Below are 21,331 nucleotides of genomic sequence, written 5' to 3' on the forward strand. Positions count from 1 at the left end.
CGTGTACTAGCTGTTCTTTCTTTCTCTGCTGCCTGCTGGGATATTTTTGTATGTATACTGGTAAGTACCTCTCCTTACTTGTATGTATTAGAGGTTCCATTATGCTACTTTTAAAACTGCCCCTCACTATAACTCAAAATTTTAAATCTGAAACATTAATTCAGATGATAACCATCCCCCCCCACACACACACACACACACACACACCTCTCTCGAGATACTGTAAAAATAGTTTACCATGTTTAATTCAAAGTCTCTTCCTACAGATCTTACACAGCAGAAGATTTATGATTTTGTGTTAATACAACTGAAAGTCGAAGCCATTTTGAGAGTTCCACCTGAGCAATTAAAACGTTTTTACTCTTATTCCTAGTTTTAATGGTGACTTTTCTTCAAGTAAATACAAAATAATCCACGATTTAATCAGGCTAGCAAGACAATTCATGATACATCCCAGCACATCTTTTAAAAACAATGGTTGAATCGTTTGTAAAATTGTCAACAATTCTATTGGTAAAGATGGAGAATACTACCAATGAAACAAAAAAAAAAAAACCTCAGCTTTGAGCATAATGTTGAATAATTTGTAATTCACCTGCCATGGACAATAGGGGTGCGCATCTTTACTGGGCTCACGTTTAGATTACGATTATCCTGTCAACGTTTCGATTCCGCGATGGATCACGATTACTGCCCATGGTTTTCATCAATAAATTCAAGCAGTCAGAAGAACTCCCTTTTTATTTTATCTGCTCTAAAAAAAAAAAGGCTGCTTTGGGCAAGCTGCGCCATGGTAGTCCGCTGAGGCTGTACAGCACTTTGGTTTTATGAATAAGACTAAATAAGAAAATAAAAATATTTCAAAAGGAAAGCAGTTAGATTGTAATATTAGGGGTAAAAGTAAACATCCCTTTTCATCCGCATGTCTATGTGAGGGACAATCACATGAGCAAGTCATTGTACTAAGATGTTTTCTTAGTTTACAGTTTTGTGACATTTTAAGAAAGTGGCTATGACACAGGATAACATTACAAAGGTCACATGGAAAGCATATTTCAAAATGAATTACTGAAAGAAAAAAAGGGGGTTGTTTCTAGGCTTGTTGAAGCTTCTCCCTATAGAAACCATGGTTCAGTGTAACCATCATTTATATCCCACTAATACCTACTACAAATTGTTTATGTAATGTGTTCCTTGTTTTTTGTATGATCACCAGCAACATCCATTTCATACCAAAAAAAAGGTACAAAAAAAATAATGCACATTTCATTAGTATAAGTGAAAAGTTAATAGAGGGCCTCAAACTTTCCCCAAAGAAGCAACAGTGCACTACTTGAAGCTAGGTGAACACAATGGGTGAGCCAATTACAACAGGCATTTGTGTAGGCACCAATCGGCAGCTAGCTCCCAAAAGTGCACTGCTGCATCTGAGCCTACCTAGGTATGCTTTTAAACATTTAATGCCATGAAAACAAAGCAAATTAGATAGAAGTAAATTGGAAAGTTGTTTAATATTAAATGCTCTACCTGAATCATTAAACAAAAATGTTTGGGTTTCATATCCCTTTATAACCTAAGCACTGACACCAGCCTGAAAATGTGGTATAAGGGTATAGATTTACACAGATTGATATTATAGTGTTATATATATTGGGATCTACAGAAAATACCTCAATTAGGTTAATTTACAGTTTTGCATTTGGTATACATCAAGGCAATTGTCACGTGACCAATAGGTATATAGAATTTGGGGGAAATTATATTAAGTTTGACTAATTAGTAATAGTAAGTACTTTAATCTTAATAAGATGCAGTTTACAGAATATAGAAAATCTATTGCGTTCCCTACTTGAACAGGATATTGTGTACGTTAAAACCTACCATGTTAGATTTGCTTTGATGGAGTGGACACATTTGTTTGAATACTACAGGATGTGATGCATTTTAGACATGAGTTATACATATAAGTGAATACTAATGACTGACTAGATGCCTACCCTAAAGTTCATCATAGTGTAAAAGTAATGATATGTCAGTACATTAGGCTTATAAATATTGAGCAAGGATTTCCTTGTAATCGGCTCATTACTGTGCTTATTGTTGGTGTTACTTTGTTTACAAACTAGTAGTTTAGCTTAAAAAATGGTGGTGATCGTAAATTTTTGCATCCAAGCTGTGCTAGGAGATAGATTCTATGTGATTCTTGTGGCCATTTTAAGTTTGCAATCAAACCCATTAAAAGCTGCGTGTTGTATCGCGAGCAGCTGTCAACCCACATGCGTCGCAGTTGAAAACTTATTACACGCACTGTAGTTATCGGTACTTAAAATTAATGGTTGGTATCCTTTTCCTGTTACTCAGTGCATTCGACTGAGGTCTGTTACGCGTCCTTAAGTTTGCATTGGTTGTATTTTGTATGCAGAATGGCCGTGAGTTAACAAGTGTTTCTCTTGTTAGGTGTATCCAGTCCACGGATAATCCATTACTTGTGGGATATTCTCCTTCCCAACAGGAAGTTGCAAGAGGATCACCCACAGCAGAGCTGCTATATAGCTCCTCCCCTAACTGCCATATCCAGTCATTCTCTTGCAAGCTCTCAACATAGCTGGAGGTAGTAAGAGGAAAGTGGTAAAATATAGTTAGTTTTTTCTTCAATCAAAAGTTTATTGTTTTTAAATGGTACCGGAGTTGTACTATCTCATCTCAGGCAGTATTTAGAAGAAGAATCTGCCTGCGTTTTTCTATGATCTTAGCAGAAGTAACCAAGATCCACTGCTGTTCTCACATATGTCTGAGGAGTGAGGTAACTTCAGAGGGAGAATGGCGTGCAGGGTATACTGCAATAAGGTATGTGCAGTTAAGTTTTTCTAGGGATGGAATTTGCTAGAAAATGCTGCTGATACCGGATTAATGTAAGTTAAAGCCTAAATACAGTGATTTAATAGCGACTAGTATCAGGCTTGCTATCAGAGGTATATACTCTGATTAATGTGCAATATAAAACGTTTGCTGGCATGTTTTAATCGTTTTTATATATGCTTTGGTGATAAAACTTATTGGGGCCTAGTTTTTTCCACATGGCTGGCTTTATTTTTGCCTAGAAACAGTTTCCTGAGGCTTTCGACTGTTATAGTATAAAAGTTACAGTTGGTGCAGTTAAAATTACAAACTGTGACATTCAGCTTCCCTCAGCAGTCCCCTGCATGCTATAGGACATCTCTGAAGGGTTCAAAAGTAGGAGCTGTGGCAGTTGTTATGACTGTTTAAAAAACATATTTTTTGTTTTGTTAATCTGGTTTTTGTATTAAGGGGTTAATCATCCATTTGCAAGTGGGTGCAATGCTCTGCTAACTTGTTACATACACTGTAAAAATTTCGTTAGTTTAACTGCCTTTTTTCACTGTTATTTCAAATTTTGGCAAAATTTGTTTCTCTTAACGGTTCTACATGCAGTGGTCCCTTCCGTTTAAGTACCTTCCTTGTCCCTCCCTTCATCCGTGTACTTTAGCTTTGGTATTGGTATCCCACAAGTAATAGGTGTATCCAGTCCACGGATCATCCAACAAGAGAAAACATAATTTATGCTTACCTGATAAATTTATTTCTCTTGTGGTGTATCCAGTCCACGGCCCGCCCTGTCCTTTTAAGGCAGGTCTAAATTTTGAACTACAGTCACCACTGCACCCTATGGTTTCTCCTTTCTCGGCTAGTTTCGGTCGAATGACTGGATATGGCAGTTAGGGGAGGAGCTATATAGCAGCTCTGCTGTGGGTGATCCTCTTGCAACTTCCTGTTGGGAAGGAGAATATCCCACAAGTAATGGATGATCCGTGGACTGGATACACCTAACAAGAGAAAACATAATTTATGCTTACCTGATAAATTTATTTCTCTTATGGTGTATCCAGTCCACGGCCCGCCCTGTCCTTTTAAGGCAGGTCTAAATTTTAAACTACAGTCACTACTGCACCCTATGGTTTCTCCTTTCTCGGCTAGTTTCGGTCGAATGACTGGATATGACAGTTAGGGGAGGAGCTATATAGCAGCTCTGCTGTGGGTGATCCTCTTGCAACTTCCTGTTGGGAAGGAGAATATCCCACAAGTAATGGATGATCCGTGGACTGGATACACCTCAAGAGAAATAAATTTATCAGGTAAGCATAAATTGTTTTTTTGTGGCAGAGGAGGCTGTGGTGGAACGGTTAGACATACAGCCCCTTGAGCCGGCGCCATTGTAGTCATGGAAACCTCTGTGGTAGCCTACATGAGCGGGTCACGTGATGTCACTGACCCAGAGTCGATTCTAATATTCATTGCATCGATGCAGCATTGTTCAATGCTGCATGGGGGTGACAATTATTTTCAACACCTCTAAGGGACAAGCAATATCCAAGCAGATCGTTGCAGGAATTCGATTTTATCAGAGACTTTAAACTAGCCAATGTAGTTTTGTTCTTGATGTCATTCTGTCTGTATTGGCTGTGAAATGAAAAATGGGAATGTCTATGGGCTCCTTATTCAGGCCTGTTTTTACCAAGATAGTTATTTAATTCCAACATTGTTTTTAGAGACTAAAACCTGTGCCTACATTTTGATTGTAGGTAGTTCTGAATTACATAGTTTCTCTATATATTCCTTTTATTGAGAAGTACTTATACACTCCAGATGTCTTCAAAATTTGCATCTATATTGTACAAATCAATGTAGGAAAACAGACACTTAACACCTTCCTCTACTCATGCTTTTCTCTGTTTAGGTAAAACTCTTCTGTATTTTTTTTCGCCAAGCTTTATTATTGGTTATACCGTTTAAGTTTTATTCACACTACATTTTTTTCCCAGTTCTTTACAAGTCTTGAATGCTACTAAGATGAGCCAAGATAGCTAGCACAGTGCTCGACAAATTTGTTTAAAAATTAGGAGCTAATAAGGATATTTAGGAGCCAGGCAGTGTTGTTTGTATACAAATATATGGAGAACAGCCCATAAAGTTAGGAGCCAAAAGTAGAATTCTAGGAGCCAATGGCTCCCTGGCTCCTGGATTTGTCAGCCCTGAACTAGAAATTTTAATTTAAAACACTTTTTTTTTTGTATCTTATTTCACTATGTAGCACACTCCCAGTTTCTTTCCATATTTTGCTGAGTAAAATAAAATGGTCAGAGGCAGATCAGTATTTTGACATATTAACCAGATTTGGTGGATATCTCAGGCTATGTGTTTTCTGTTCAGACTGTTCTTAAAGGGACATCATGGTGGGAACTACATAGACAAGTATTGAAATTATGGTAAGTTAAAGTTCACATTTCTTTGTTTCTGTTTTCTTCTCCGTTTTTAATTTCTTTTCAGACTTTTTTTTTTTTTTCTCCCCCTTCACTTTTTTGCTATTTTTACTTTTTTTCTCTCTCTGAACAGGGCCAACATTGGACAGCTCAGATCATGACTTAATGGACTTTCTTTTTTTATTTATGTATTCTAGTTTGCTGTTCTGAAAAATTGATGGTTCTCTCCTAATTTTTTTCATTATTGATCACTAAGGATCAGTTGTAAACAAACATAACGTGGTCTTTAACCAGCTTAACCCTTTTCGCTCGGTAAATGGTTTTTAAGGTGTTTAATTGCTGTTTTCACAGAAGTGTTGTTTTTTTTTTGTTTTTTTTTTTGGAAGTAGCAACAATGGCAAGAGGTTGCACCTTTTTCTGTAGTCAAGCAGTGCTCTGAAATAAGTGCAACCACCTCCACGTAGTGGTGGAAGTTAAAGGGACAAAAAACTATTTTATTTTTTTTCTTTAATGATTCAGAGAATACAGTTTTTAAACAACTTTCTAATTTACTTCTATTAAATTCTCTTTTGTGATCTTTTGTTGAAAAGCGGGGATATAAACTCAGGAGTGTACACGTGTCTGCAGCACTATATGGCAGACGTGCAAGAACATTAGATGGCTGCACTAATTCCTGTCAAGTAGTGCTTCAGGCATATGCACGTTATCTACCTAGGTATCCAGCAAAGAATAACATGGAAACAGTCAATTTGTTAATAGAAGTACATTTTTAAACTTTTTAAATTGTATTCTCTATCGGAATGAGAGCATTTTTGGGTTTTGTGTCCCTTTTAAACTTTGGCTCACTTGAAACAAGATGCTAGGTACAACTTGCAGGCTACCAGATTAATATCTGATGTAGTGAAGAGACCAGCCTCATCGGTAGTTCTCACTGCTTTTCAGGAGATTACCTGTAACATAAACTGATAATTCCTTGCTTGCCACCGACACTGTAGAAGTAATTTCTTTTAAATATGTATTTGGCGCATTTTTCTTTACTCCCTTTTATAAATGAAGATTCCAGATTGTTAAATTGGCATTGTTTTTACATTGAAATAATTAGTTGATTAGTAACACTTCAATTGTATAAATGTTCATTGGGAAATATATTTTGGTTTTAACTCAAGTGACATTTTTATTAACTCTTGATGTCTTAAAGTGACATGAAATCCCTTGTGTGCTTATAGAATTTATATAATGGGTATCTTCCTATGTTTACATTTATTAGTGTTGTGCTTTTTCCACTCCCTTTTTGGATTGTGCATACTTAAAGGGACCTGAAACCCCAAAAATGTCTTTCATGATTTAGGTAGAACACACAATTTTAAACTACTTTCCAGTTTACAATCGGTATATATATGCAGCCACCAATCATCAGCTAGAAACTAGGTTCTTTGCTGCCCCTGAACTTACCTATATAAACCTTTCAGCAAAGTATAACAAGAGAAGGAAGCAAATTAAATAGAAGTAAATTGGAAACTTGTTTAAATTGTGTATGCTCTGTCTAAATCATGAATGTCTAATTACTTTACTGTCCCTTTAAGTATTCTGCAGCTGGCAAAGTACTCAGGCATGCTGATAGGCAAGATTTTGATGATATCTGAACTAGAGCACAGGTGAAATAATTTGATCAATAACCATGGTTATTAACCTGTTCTGAGTCATCTTGAAAATCCTGCCCTGAGAACTGGAACTGAGAAACACTGTCTTGGATCTGTGCACATGCTCATTTGTGTTTGTCTTTTAATCAGCCACCGCAGTGGAGACCAGGTAAAAATATTCTAGTGGATTTTCTCAGGGTATATCTCAATACTACCGTTTGCAAAACCTTCACACTTTGTAAACAAAATGGCAGGCTTAAAAGCTTTTAAGTTATTTTTTTATGTATATCTTTCCAATGGCATGGAGAGTTCATGAATCCATTCTAATTACTAGTGGGAATTCAACTCCTGAGCACCAGGAGGAGGCAAAGAACACCCCAGCAGAGATGTTAAGTATCACTCCCACTTCCCATAAACCCCCAGTCATTCTTTGCCTTGTACATCAGGAGTATGTGCGAAGATGGTGTCTGAAGATATTTATTCCTTTAATGGGTAGTTTCCTGGCAAGTACGGGAAACTACCCATAAGAGTAATGGTGGCTTTTAGCAGTTGGAAGACAGCGAGGTAGTCCTTGCATCCCTTTCAACATTTATGCAGGGTTACTCTGCTTTTCTTCTACTTCAGGTCCCTGTCAGGATGAAGATTGCTTTTGTCAGACCTGAAGTTGGTGAGAAGAATGAAGACTTCTAACCGTGAGTCCCTGTATCCCTTGCCCCTATGGCTGAATAGTCTAAATGTGGGTAGGGGACTTTCAATTTTATTGCTGGATATCTCCCTAGTGTGGGGTGGGAAACGAGGGAGGGTGACATTATGGGCACTTGTAAGGTGTTGCTTTTGGTGGAAGCTGTTTTTAACATCAGTGCTTATAACTCTCCCTCTCAGTGGCGGTGACTCAGTTTCTTATTTATTGTATGATCTGGGATCTCCGCCTGCTTGTATATAAGGTTTACCTTTTTTATTTTGACCGGTTCTGTAAAGCTTTCTCTTGAGACATGTAAGTCCAGGCTAATACTAGCGTAGTTGTTTTCTTTTGCAGACTATGCCATGGTGCCATTTTAATTATCAAGGGTCCGCCGCTACCTATTTGATTTTATTAAATCATTTACTGAGGTTACTCTACAGGAACAGCTCCTCCGGTTTCTTATGGGAGATTTTTGATGGCTAAATATTGTTCCCTATCTGTTGTACACTCAACCTGTGTTAGAAGTACGAGGGATCCTTTACTTACGGTGGCGTTATCAATGTACACCATTAGCTTATCCCTTGGGCCCAATATTTACATAGCGGATAAAATGTCCTCATAAAGTACTTTTGTGTACGTGAACACTAAAGTCAAGTCAGGACCAGCTGCCATTGGGCTATTCTACTATGACTACGGGCAGCATTTTTTCACTTTTTTTTTCAGGTAGAATCCTAAACTTTACTCAAGGGGTTGTTATAACAGACAGGACCCTTTAGACGCTGAGCACCCAACTGTCCTGCGGCGGTGTTAGGGTTAAACCATTTTTCTCCCGCCGCAAGAGTTTGGCGCGCTTTTAACACAGAATGGCGTCTTCTGCTGCCAGGTGTCTGCAGCTTATTTGCAGATACTTCATTAAGAGTAAGTTTGAAATGCGGTTGAACTATTTTCATTCTGCTGGATTGTGACTTCTATAGAAGTTATATGTATTTTCCTAGTAAAGGGTTTATATGTATATTCTGTGGGGCAACTAGCCTATGTTTATTTTACAACCGCAAAATGAACGGCCTTAACAGTGCTTCATGGAGGTTGCTAATCAGTACACTGATGGTTTTTAGCGCCATTTTGCCTGTTGCTTATTTGCCTGTTGCTTATTTTTTAAATGCCCGACTTCTTTTTTTTCTAAAATATAGAGGAATCTCAGTACTTTTACAATGGGCGCAACTGTGAGGATATTGTTATAAGTAACAGCAGTCTACATTTTTGACATAAGCCTTTACAATAATCGGCGTATATTGTATAGGACTCTTTTCATTTACAGCGTTTTCCATACATATAGCCGTGTGTGCAGAGGAAAGTGAGAGTGGGACTTATAGTACATTCTGTTAATAGTTTTATCAGCTATCCTATTATAGCTGTGCTACGCGCTTTTTAGGTATCAACATCATGGGGAGTTATCTGTATGTGAACTCCGGTGAGAGGTAGTAAATGTCTGAATGATCAGTATGAGAAGCTGTTTAGATTAGTTTTCATTTTTGTCCTTGTTCTCACATGTTTTTCTCTCCGGACCTGTGGGTTTAATTTAATGGTGCCTCCTTTATTTTAACCCCTAGTCTGGGGTATGCAATATGAGGATTGTGGGTTACATTTCATTTCTCCCTTACAGGTCATATATTCTTTATTCCCCGTTTTTAAGAATTTCTGTTCAGTTATTGGTATTTGGTGCCATCTTGTGGGGCTTTGATGTTATTACATCTGTTATTAATCTTTAAAGGGACACTGTACCCAAACATTTTATTTCGTGATTCAGATTGAGCGGGAAATTTTAAGCAACTTTCTAATTTACTCCTATTATCACATTTTCTTCATTCTCTTAGTATCTTTATTTGAAAATGTAAGTTTAGATGCCGGCCCATTTTTGGTGAACAACCTGGGTTGTCCTTGCTGATTGGTGGATAAATTCATCCACCAATAAAAGTGCTGTCCAGGACACTGAAACAAAAAAAGCTTAGATGCCTTTTTTAAATGATAGCAAGAGAACGAAGAAAAATTAATAGGAGTAAATTAGAAAGTTGCTTAAAATTGCATGCTCTTTCTGAATTACAAAAGAAAAAATTTGGGTACAGTGTCCCTTTAAATTTGAAGTGATTACTATGTCTGTGACCTATGACATGTTTTTTGTTTTTGTTCTTGGTAATCTTAGAAATCTAAGGATCTTTCATCTTTCTCTTGTTGAGATTTTGTTTTATACTAGTTACATATTATAGGGACCGAGGTCAGAGGGATTCCTTTCTTAGTGTTCTTCGGACTCTTAAGGAGTTGTGTTTTCTTCCTATCTGTTTAGATATGATTCTACTATTGTTTTCTTTAGAACAGGTATTGAGCCTAGGACAATGCCTCAACATGGTGTTTTTTATTTTTTTATTTGTCCTGTAATGGGTAGTTTCCCTGCAAGCGCGGGGTAAGTGGTTATGCTATGTCATAGTAATTCTCTTAAGAGTTGTGGTAGCTGTTGGCTATTTGTAGATCAGCAGGGTGGTCCTTGTTTCACCTTCAACAATTTATGCTAACCCCCATATAGAAATCCAGGGTTGGTTACTCTGCTTTTCCATTTTCCCCAGGTCCCTGTCAGAAGTCGTCAGACCTGGGATGCTGTGCCTGCTCAACAGCTGAATCTCCAAGGATAAGTGCTTATTTCTTCTAAGTAGAAGGTTCAAACACATCAAGATACCCCTCCTTTTTATTCTCTTTCAGGAATAGAGAGTCTGGGGACCATACATACCTGACAGGGGAGTCTTAGCCAGAATCTCTAGGGTGGCTCTCCCAGGGCGAGGCTGGTTCATTGTACTCCGAGCCCACTGACCTATGCGATTTCCCCACATGTGGGAAACTCGACGGCACACTTTGTTAGTGGGGGACTGCATGCTCGCTTTCCCCTGAAAAGGCTCTGTGTAACAATTTTTATTTTTTATTTGCAATCACTATCCAGTTTGTAGCCCTGCCTTTCGACTTGGCCTCAGCCCCACTTTACAAAGGTTCTAGGAGCTCTTTTGGCAGTAGCCAGATCTCTAGGCATTGCGGCGACACCTTACCTGGACTCAAAGTATTTGGTCTAAGGGTGGTTTCCGTGGACATTTTTTCCTTTTACTCGATTCCATCTGAGACTTCTACTTTTTTGCATGCTCAGACAAGGAACAGAGACCTCTTGGACTTTTCTCAGAGGGTAGTCCTAGACTACCTGACGAAAAGACTCTGTCCTGGGACTCTCTCAGGACCTTCTGTCCTAATGTTACATGTTTCTTGAGACCATCCTTGTAGGTTGTTTCTTCTAGTGCCTGCCTCTCTGGATAGGGAGCAGTTTGGAGTTCCTTATGAGCTCAGGGAATCTGGACTCAAACTGAGTCTGTCCCTCCTATAAATACCCTAGAGTTGAGAGCAATCTTTAATGCACTGACAGCTTGGCCTCAACTGAGTATGGTCTGGTTTATCAGATTTCTACCATAACATTCTTCGATGGGGTATGCCAACCAACAGGGAGGAACACTGAGTTCCTTAGCCATGAAGGAGAGGACCCAGGTTCTTCAGTGGGCGGAATCTCGCAGTTCTCACTTTCCTGCCGTCCCCAACCCAGGGGTGGGCAACTGGGAAGCGAATTATCTGAGCAGGCAGACTTTTCATCCAGGGGAGTGGGCCCTTCATCTGGAAGTATTCTCAATGATACCTCTCAGGTGTGGGGAGTTCCAGAGTTGGATCTGATGGCGTCTCATCTAAATGCCAAACTTCCAAAATACGGATCAAGGTATCCGCAAGCAGCTCTGGTTGACGGTTTGGCGGTTCCATGGGACTTCGGTCTAATTATCCAGTTTCCTCCGCCTGCCCTCCCTCGGGTGATAGCCCATATCAATCAGGAGCAGCGTTCAGTGATTCTTATTTCTCCAGCTTGGCCTCACAGAATTTTGTTTGCGGATCTGGTGAAGCTGTCGTCCTTTTCCCCATGGAAATTACCTCTGAGGAAGGACACTCTACTTCATGGTCCGTTTCTACATCCTAACATAGATTCTCTGAAGCTGAATGCTTGGAGATTGAACGCCTAGTCTTGTCTAGACGTGGGTTTTCTGAAAAGGTTATTGATAACATGATTCAGGCTCATAAGCCGGTAACTCGCCAGATTTACCATAAGGTGTGGTGTACATAGCTTTATTTGGTGCGATTCTAGGGTTTTCTCTTGGAGTCTGGTGTGGGTTCCCCGCATTCTGTCCTTTTTTTTTTTTTTTTTTTTCTTCAGGAGGGCCTGGAGCAGGGCTTGTCAGTCAGTTCTCTGAAAGGATAGATCTCTGCCGTTTCGGGGTTTTTTTGTTTATGCAAAAAACAACAAACGTGTGGCCGAAATTCCAGATGTTCAATCTTTTGGTCAGGCCTGTGTTTAAGTCTGTTGCTCCTCCATGGACCCTTAATCTTGTTCTTAGGGTTCTGTTTGAGCCTATACACGCTGTTGATATTAAGTTATTGTCTTGGAAGGTTTTGTTCTTGCTATTTCTACTGCTTGCAGAGTCTCAGAGCTTTCGGCTCTGCAGTGTGATCCTTCTTACCTTATTGTTCATGCGTATGAAGCGGTCCTTCGTACCTAGTTGTGATTTCTTCCTAAGGTGGTGTTGGACCGCAATATCAATCAATAAATTGTCATTCCTTCGTTTTGTCCTAATCCTTCTCAGGAGGAACGTCTGTTGCATAACCTGGATGTTGTGTGTGTGCTCTGAAATTCTATCTGCAGGCAACTAGAGACTTTTTTTCACAATCTACTACCCTGTTCGTTGTTTTCACTGGTAAGTGTAAGGACCAGAAGGTCACTACTACTCTTTCTGGCTGAGAAGTGTTATTTGGTTGGCTTATGAGACAGCTGGACAACGGCCTCCTGAGAGAATTGTGTCTCGCTCTGGTAGGGCTGTCTCTTCTTCCTAGGCCTTCAAAAATGAAGCTTCTATGGAACAAATCTGCAAAGAGTCCACTTGGTCCTCGTTGCATACTTTTCCAAATTTTACAAATTCAATACTTTTGCCTCAAGCTGAGGCTTCTATTCTGAGGGAAGTTCTTCAAGCAGTGGTGCCTTCTGTTTAGGTCAGCCTGTCTTGTTCTCCCTCCCTTCCATTCTGTATATTGGTATTGGTTCCCACTAGTAATTAGAATGGATTTGTGGACTCTCCATGCCATTGGAAAGAAAACATAATTTATGCTTAACTGAAATTCTTTTCTTTCCTGGCATGGAGAGTCCACGACCCGCCCTTAATTTTAAGATGGCTTTTGTCAATCTTTAAACCTCCGGCACCTCTATACCCTTGTGTCCTCTTCTCTTTCCATATTATTTCGGCTGAATGACTGGGGGTTTATTGGAAATAGGAGTGATACTTAAAGGATTACTTTCTGTTATAATTTTTAAGCCAAACAACTAACATATTAAAGTTAATTAACATTAATTAAAACCTACTGACCTATATTTTCTCCAAAACGAAGTTTCATAACGTTATAAAAGTTATATCTTTTATTCCCCGATGTCACGTTATCCTGCCCACTATTTTCAGCACTGCATGTTCAAAATACTTAAACCAATGAAATTGTGTTTAAAGCGCCATTTTGAAACCTAGGTATTGTAAACGGATTGGTACAGAGCAAAGGATACCCACGGAGTGGGTTTGGAAAACAATTAAATTTGCAGACAAGATTTCTGATATACGGTAGAGATATGTTAATGAAATGCTATTGATAAAAAGCGTATTTGGGGTAGTTAGTTAGTAACAGGCATAGAAAATATTTACTTACAGTGGCCCTTTAACTGCTGGAGTGTTCTTTGCCGCCTCCTGATGGCCAGGAGTTAAATTCCCACTAGTAATTAGAATGGATTAGTGGACTCTCCATGCCAGGAAAGGTTATCAGGTAAGCATAAATCTTGTTTTTGCAACATAGTGCAAGTCTTTTATGAAATGTATAAATGTTTTTCTCCATGTAATCAAATTGGGTTACTAATATATTAAAGGGGTTTGGAAGTTCTTTGCATATTCTTTAAAGGGACAGAATTTTCTCCAATTTAAATTGTTCCCAACGATCCATTTTGCATGCTGGAGTGTATTACATTGTTTACATGTAGCTCCTTTACCCCTATTTTAGCATTTGAAATAGCTGATTTAGCCTGTGGTATCCCCACATATACTGACAGTTTGTATACTGGAGTCTCAGCTATTGATAAGCCCAAGTAAACACAGTCAGCAAAAGAGATTACACTCCTGGTGGAGTGCAGGATAGTTGAAGAATAAAATAATTTCCCATTGTTCTCTCTAAGTATTGAGCTTTGGTTTTCCAGACAAATATAAGACACCGAACCAAGTGTGTGTACATAAAGTGATAACAATAAGATCTGATATTACTTGAAACTCAGCCCATTGTAATAGGCTGTGGTTTAAAAGTTCAAAACCAGCTACCTGAAAATGCAATTTCTCATAGATTTTATTCTCTGCTATTGGTTTAACAAGTCATTAAAAATGCAATAATATAAAAACAATTTTACAGTGTTGTGTCCCTTTACGCTTTAACATGGATATATTCTAATGGTCATTAGTGGTCTGTAATAGTTGGACGGTTACGCCTCACAAGGGAAGTTAAGCAGAAGAGCACATTGTGACCATTTCCCCCTATTTGTGTTTTGTGAATCTATTCAAAAGCAAAATAACTGTTGCAAAGTTTTACTAGCAAACACAAGATTACAGCAGAAGTGTTAAAATACTGATTTATCAAATCACAAACTGCAGATATTAAAAAGTTTAGAGCTAGCATTTGTTTTGCTATTTCAGTACATTTTTGATCCTTTAAATTGGATATTCTAATGAACCTCCATCAGTAGTTCATGACTTGTTTTTGTTAAAGGGACTCTGTTTTACTTCTAATTAAACTAATGCAAAATAACTTACTTCCTTAAATTGACAAAATAGTATATATATTTGGGTAATTATATTTACAACGCTCTTATTTTCTGGGGTGTGAATGTAAAGACTAATTTGGTAATGGATGAAAATTGTAGAGTTTTTTTGTTAATTTAAATTGTCTGCTCTTTCTGAATCGTGAAAGTTTAATTTCCTTCTAATGGCAATGAGTCCTCAAACATTCATAACCTATGGGAAATACTTAACCTGGCCACCAAGAGGAGGCAAAGACACCCCAAACAGAACATTGAAGTATCCCTCACACTTCCCTTACTCTCTCAGTAGTTCTTTGCCTCGTTTCATGGAGGTAGGTAGAGAGAGGTGCTCTGCTGAAGATTCAGATTGTATTGCTCTCAATGGACTGTTTCCTGCAAGAGAGGATAGGGGAGTTGTTGGAAGCCATGTAATTCTTAGTAAAGTTTTGGTGGCTGTTTACTACTGGATGTCGCAGAGAAGTTTCCATGCTATCCTCCAGGTAACCATGCTATCCTTCCCTTTTCTGGCATACCCTGTTACACTGATTTTCCTTGTGTTGCAGGTCTATTCAGGAGGACAACAGATGGGCAAGTCCTGAATTGTATTACTTTAACCCCTCTTGCTTATTGCTTAAGAGAAGATTATTGACCAAATTGCCACCAGTTGAGGAATGGGGTTATTATGGACCACAGGGACAGCATGGGGTTAGTTACTCAGTTTGTTTCAGTTTTGTTGTAATTTTGGGCCACATTCTCAGGACCAAGATTGTTTATGGACACACATACCTTTTCCATCACTAGGTCTGCATACCTAGTCTTGCGTGGTCACGCAGGAGCCAGAAGAATAGCTGGAGTTTTCTCCACCCATCACTACGGGGCTAGTTGCCTACCTAAAAGGGACACCATACTAGTTTTCTGCTGGTTTTTCTGATCTGATGTGCACTTGTGAGATTTCACTGTATACAGGGCTGACTAATTGCCTTTTAGTGCCCGCTCAGCTGTGTTTCTGGACTCAGAGTGAGTCCATATGCAGTTGCGGTACATACATTTTGGTCTTTCCCTAAGAGTTGCAGTCATGGGACTGGAGGATGGGGGGGTTAACACAGTCCCCCTTGTGGTGGTGTCAGGATATAGGCCTAATGCATTCTGTCTCAAAGCTAAGTTTCCGAGATATGGGTCGGTCGAGCTGGTGGACACTCTGGCGGTTACTGGCACTTTAGTGTATCTGTTAATTCTGATCATTCAGCTGTTCCGAATGGTAGGTCTGATCGACGGGTGGGAATTTCAACTATTCTTCTGGCTCCTGTGTGACCATGCAAGACTAGGTATGCAGACTTAGTGAGAATGAAGTCTGCTCTTCCATAGCGGTTGCCTCTGAGGCCCGACCTTCTCTAGAGCAGGGTCTGTTCTATCAAGTCATAGATATTCTGAGACTGACTGCATGGAGATTGGACGACTAGTCTTGTCTTAGTTAAGATTTTTTGAGATGGTGATTGATTCTCTCATTCAGGCACGCATGCCTGTTGCTAGACACATTTCTCATAAGGTCTGGAGGGCTTGAATCTATTGGTGTGAAAAGAGTGTAATTTCCTGGCATAGATTGAAGGTTCCACGTATCTTGCAGTTTCTCAGTATGGTCTGGAGAGAGACCTGTCGGCCACTTCCCTTAGTGCTCAGATTTTTGCCCTTTTCAGTTCTGTTTCTCTAAAAGTTTGCTCCAGATGTTCAGGAGTTTATTCAGACTATTGCTAGACAAACACCTGTTTTCAAACCTGTTGCTCGTCCATGGAGCCTTGCCCTTATTCTTGGAGTTCAACAGGCTCCATATATGCATTGTATCAGGTTGTTCATTTGGAAAGAGTTTTTGAAAAATCTGCTCTGTGACCTGTCTTTCTTCATGTTTTGATACGAAGGTTCCTACAACAATAGGAAGTTGTCTTTGTCCTAATCAGTCTTCTTTGAGGGAATTGATTGTTGCATTATTTGGATGTGATCAGTGTTACAGCTCTACCCTCATGCTAGCAAGGATTTTTGTCAGTCATCTACTTTGTCCTGTTTTCTGGTAAGCGCAAGGGACAGACGACCTAAGTAGTTACACTTTTTTTTCTTTTCTTCTGGCTACAAAGTTTGATTTGCATGGCCTATATAGAAATGGGCCAGCTGTTTTTATTACGAATTATGGCACATTCTTCCCGTGCAGTGTCTTCTTCCTGAGTCTTCAAGAATAAGGTCTTAGTTTTCTACATGGTCTTTCTTACTTATTCACAACTTTTCTACAGATTTTATGTTTTTTGTCTCAGCGGAGGCAGTCTGTGATAAGGGTTCTGTAATGGGTGGTGCCTAGTATTTAGGACTGCCATCCCTATTTTCCTTCCCTAACGGACTACTCCACAGCTTGGGTATTGGTTTCCCATAGGTTATGAATGTTTTCATGGATTCTGCCATTAGAAGGAAAATATAATTTATGCTTACCTGATTCATTTCATCGTCAGTGAGTCCAAGAACCCACCCTGTACTTGTGTATTGGCGGCAGTCTTGGCACCTCTCTACGCCTTGTCTACTTTTCCTTATCCTCGACTTGAACTACTGAAGGTTAGGGAAGTGGGAGGGATACTTCAATGTTCTGTTTGGGGTGTCTTTGCGTGGCCTGGTGAAGTATTTCCCATAGGTTACAGTGGATATTAAGTCTACACACCCGTGTTAAAATGTCAGGTTTCTGTGATGTAAAAAAATTAGACAAAAGATAAATAATTTCTGATTTTTTTTCCACCTTTAATGTGACCTATAAACTACACAACTCAATTGAAAAACAAACTGAAATCTTTAAAGGGACAGTATACACTCATTTTTATATAACTACTATAAAGAATAAGATGCACAGATACCGATATAAAAATCCGGTATAAAACAGTTTAAAAACGTACTTAGAAGCTCTCAGTTTAGCTTTGTTGAAAAGGTAGCTGGAAAGCCCACTGCAAGTGGGAAATAAGACACTTCCCCCCCCCCTCCTTTTGCATATGAAAACACAAACAGGAGCAAGCTGGAGAAGGTATCTGATGGTATTCTCCTAAAACTTTGGGGCTTGGTTAGGAGTCTGAAAATCAGAGCAATGTTATTTAAAAAATAAGCAAAACTAAGTTTTTTTAAAAAAAAACTTCATGGACTATATAAATAGATCATCTACAAAACATTTATGCAAAGAAAAAATGAGTGTATGTCCCTTTAAGGTGCACACCCTCTTATAACTGGAGATGTAGCGGTGTTCAGAATTAAGCAATCACATTAGAAACCATGTTAAATAGGAGTCATCACACACCTGCCATAATTTAAAGTGCCTCTGATTAACCCCGAATAAAGTTCAGCTGTTCTAGTAGGTCTTTCCTGACATTTTCTTAGTTGCGTCCTACACAAAAGCCATGGTCTGCAGAGAGCTTCCAAAGCATCAGAGGGATCTCATTGTTAAAATGTATCAGTCAGGGGAAGGGTACAAAAGAATTTCCAAGGCATTAGATATACCATGGAACACAGTGAAGACAGTCATCAAGTGGAGAACATATGGCACAACAATGACATTACCAAGAACTGGATGTCCCTCCAAAATTGATGAAAAGACGAGAAGAAAAATGGTCTGGGAGGCTACCAAGAGGCCTACAGCAACATTAAAGGAGCTGCAGGAATATCTGGGTGTGTGGTACATGTGACAACAATCTCCCGTATTCTTCATATGTTTGGGTAGACTAAGAAAAAAATCCATGCCCAGCTAAATTTAGCAAAAACACATCTGAAGTCTCCAAAAAGCATGTGGGTAAAGGTGCTATGGTCTGATGAAACCAAGGTTGAACTTTTTGGCAATAATTCCAAAAGATATGTTTGGCACAAAAACACTGCATATCACCAAAAGAACGCCATACCCACAGTGAAGCATGGTGGTGGCAGCATCATGCTTTGGCGCTGTTTTTCTTCAGCTGGAACTGGGGCCTTATCCAAGGTAGAGGGAATTATGAACAGTTCCAAATACCAGTCAATATTGGCACAAAACCTTCAGGCTTCTGCTAGAAAGCTAAACATGAAGAGGAACTTCATCCTTCAGCATGACAACAACCCAAAGCATACATCCAAATCAACAAAGGAATGGCTTCACCAGAAGAAGATTAAAGTTTTGGGATGGCCCAGACCTGAATCCAATCGAAAATCTGTTGGGTGATCTGAAGAGGGCTGTGCACAGGAGATGCCCTCGCAATCTGAAAGATTTGGAGTGTTTTTGCAAAGAAGAGTGGGCAAATCTTGCCAAGTCAAGATGTGCCGTGCTAATAGACTCATACCCCAAAAGACTGAGTGCTGTAATAAAATCAAAAGTTGCTTCAACAAAGTATTAGTTTAAGGGTGTGCACACTTATGCAACCATATTTTATTTTTACCTCCCTTCACCTAAAAGATTTCAGTTTGTTTTTTCAATTGAGTTGCATAGTTTATAGGTCACATTAAAGGTGGAAAACGTTCTGAAATGATTTCTTTGTCTCATTTTTTTACATCACAGAAACCTTACATTTTAATAGGGGTGTGTAGACTTTTTATATCCACTGTATGTATTTTTTGTAGACTCTCACCGCCAAGAAGGAAATTAATATATCGGGTAAGCATAAATTATATTTTTTACTTCAGTTTTGCTTTTAAAGATTATACCAAACATCATAGCCCAAACATTATTTACATCTGTGGAATAGACAGTTTCAGCTCTGAATCTAGCATACACATTGCTGCTTAACCCATTAGATTGAGAGTAACAGACAATATTGATTAATGCAGAACTGTTTTACTGTCAGCCAATGGGTTAATATGCCCCATTCATCGGTCTGTGTGTATGATCCAGCGTTAGGAGATGGCATGGTATACTTCTTTGTTACCAGGCAGTCTGACCGTTCAGAACTCCTGGAATGGAGACTGCTTTGAATGACTAGCTAGAATACAGTAACTCCAGTGGAGTTTTGTTTGTTTTTTAAAGCAACTTGGCATTTTGCAATCCCCGCCCTAAAGCATATGCCTCATGTCAGTCCACTTTGGCAATGGCTTAATTTGCAACTATTTGCATAGAACTCTTTTAAGACCATCTATGATCCATAGGTTAAATGACCCCTAAACACAGTAGTATAGCATAATCTCTAATTATGTTAAACCAAAACTATAAAGCACTGTTTCAATTTCAAATGCGTGATAGATTTTTCTGAAAAATTTTAGTTTTATTTTTTTTTTCACTACATTATGACAGCCATCAGCCAATCACAAAATACATATACTCTTAATTCTTGCAGCTAGTGCCTGAGAAAATGTACAAATAAAAATATTGGGTGCATTAAGATAATGGAAGTGAATTGGAAAGTTGTTTTAAAATGTTGTGCTTGATCGATCATGAAATTTAAATTGTGACTTTAGTGTTCCTTTTAAAGGGTGTAGCTTACACACAGATTTCCTTAGTCGTTTTTAGACTTATAGTCCATTGCCATTCCAATAAACTATGGAATTCCACAAGTCTGCATTTACAAGGCAGATGAAAGCATTGTAGGAGGCCATTCGCTTAATCTAATATATTAAATGCATAAACAGTCTTTCATTGTTGTGATAAAAAAAAGCAGTGGGTTATACTTGAAAGAAATCATTGCAACACTTAAATCATTTTAAAAAAATTGTTTATTTTGTGCAGGGTGCCATAAAGGGACAGTCTGCTCCAAAAATTGTATTGCTTAAAATGATAAATAATCCCATTTTCTTCATAAACGGGGAGAGTCCACAGCTGCATTCATTACTTTTGGGAATTCAGAACCTGGCCACCAGGAGGCGGCAAAGATACCCCAGCCAAAGGCTTAAATAGCTCCCCCACTTCCTCCATCCCCCAGACATTCTTTGCCTTTCGTCACAGGAGGATGGCTGGGAAGTGTCGGAAGATTCAGAGTAGTCTCTTATAGAGAGTAGTACTCTTTGAAATGGGACTGGAGTTTTAAGTAATCTTTTCAGCCTCTCAGTGAGAGAGCATGGATGAATGTTAGATGCAGGGAGAGTCTTTCTGCGAAACCATCTCGACTCATGTTAACAGCTCCTTAGCAATCAGCGTTGACTAGTTTCGCTGCATGATTTCTTCACTCAGGTTCATGTCAGAAGCGAGACTATCTGTCACACTTGAAGGGCCGTGTTCCATTTCCACGGCGTTGATTCCAGTAAGATCGTTTCATTTTACTTCCATGTGTGAATAAGTAATGTAAACGTAGAAGTCGGGGTCTCAGTGGGACTCTATCTTTATGGAATCAAGGGTTAATATCTCCTGAAGGGGGTTGTTGAACAGGGGGGGACTTTAATCATGTTTGTAATGTGATTCTGTCTAATGTGTAGTGACACTTGGGCTCGTGGCTAGATCGGAACATAACGGCCTTTTCTTGTCAGTTTGCGCGGGCCTTGTGGCCTTGGCGCGCTTTTCTCTGGCCTGCACGGTGCACCTTGTGTCGAGGCGTGGTCTCATTCTGTACTCAATTTTTGAATTCCTGACCATGTGGCGACGGAGAGAGTCTGTTTCGCTAGCTGTCTGGGTCTCATGAGATGGTGAGTGCCCCAGCCATTGGGGTTTTAATTTTTCTATCACCAAGTTATGGAGGATTCTGATTTTTTTTTTTTTTGGGGGGGGGGGGGGAGATGGATGTGTCTGATTCAGATTCTACTTCTTGCGAAGAGTATGAAATGGCCCGGGTAATCCATGCCCATCAGTTATGTTCCGAATACCGCTTTATAGTGCTCTCTTCTCCCG

The 21,331-nt window shown here is 39.2% G+C and overlaps 1 protein-coding gene and 1 non-coding gene across 2 annotated transcripts in view; both read left to right on the forward strand.

Annotated features, from left to right (window-relative positions):
- WTAP (WT1 associated protein) overlaps positions 1 to 21,331 on the forward strand; it is an 81,883-nt gene that overhangs the window by 24,097 nt on the left and 36,455 nt on the right. The window lies entirely within an intron of this gene.
- LOC128658505 (U1 spliceosomal RNA) lies at positions 10,373 to 10,537 on the forward strand. The gene has a single exon (XR_008402196.1). It is a non-coding gene; the product is annotated as a U1 spliceosomal RNA (small nuclear RNA).

Source organism: Bombina bombina, chromosome 4, assembly GCF_027579735.1.
Source record: "Bombina bombina isolate aBomBom1 chromosome 4, aBomBom1.pri, whole genome shotgun sequence".
Classification (NCBI taxonomy): Eukaryota; Metazoa; Chordata; class Amphibia; order Anura; family Bombinatoridae; genus Bombina; species Bombina bombina.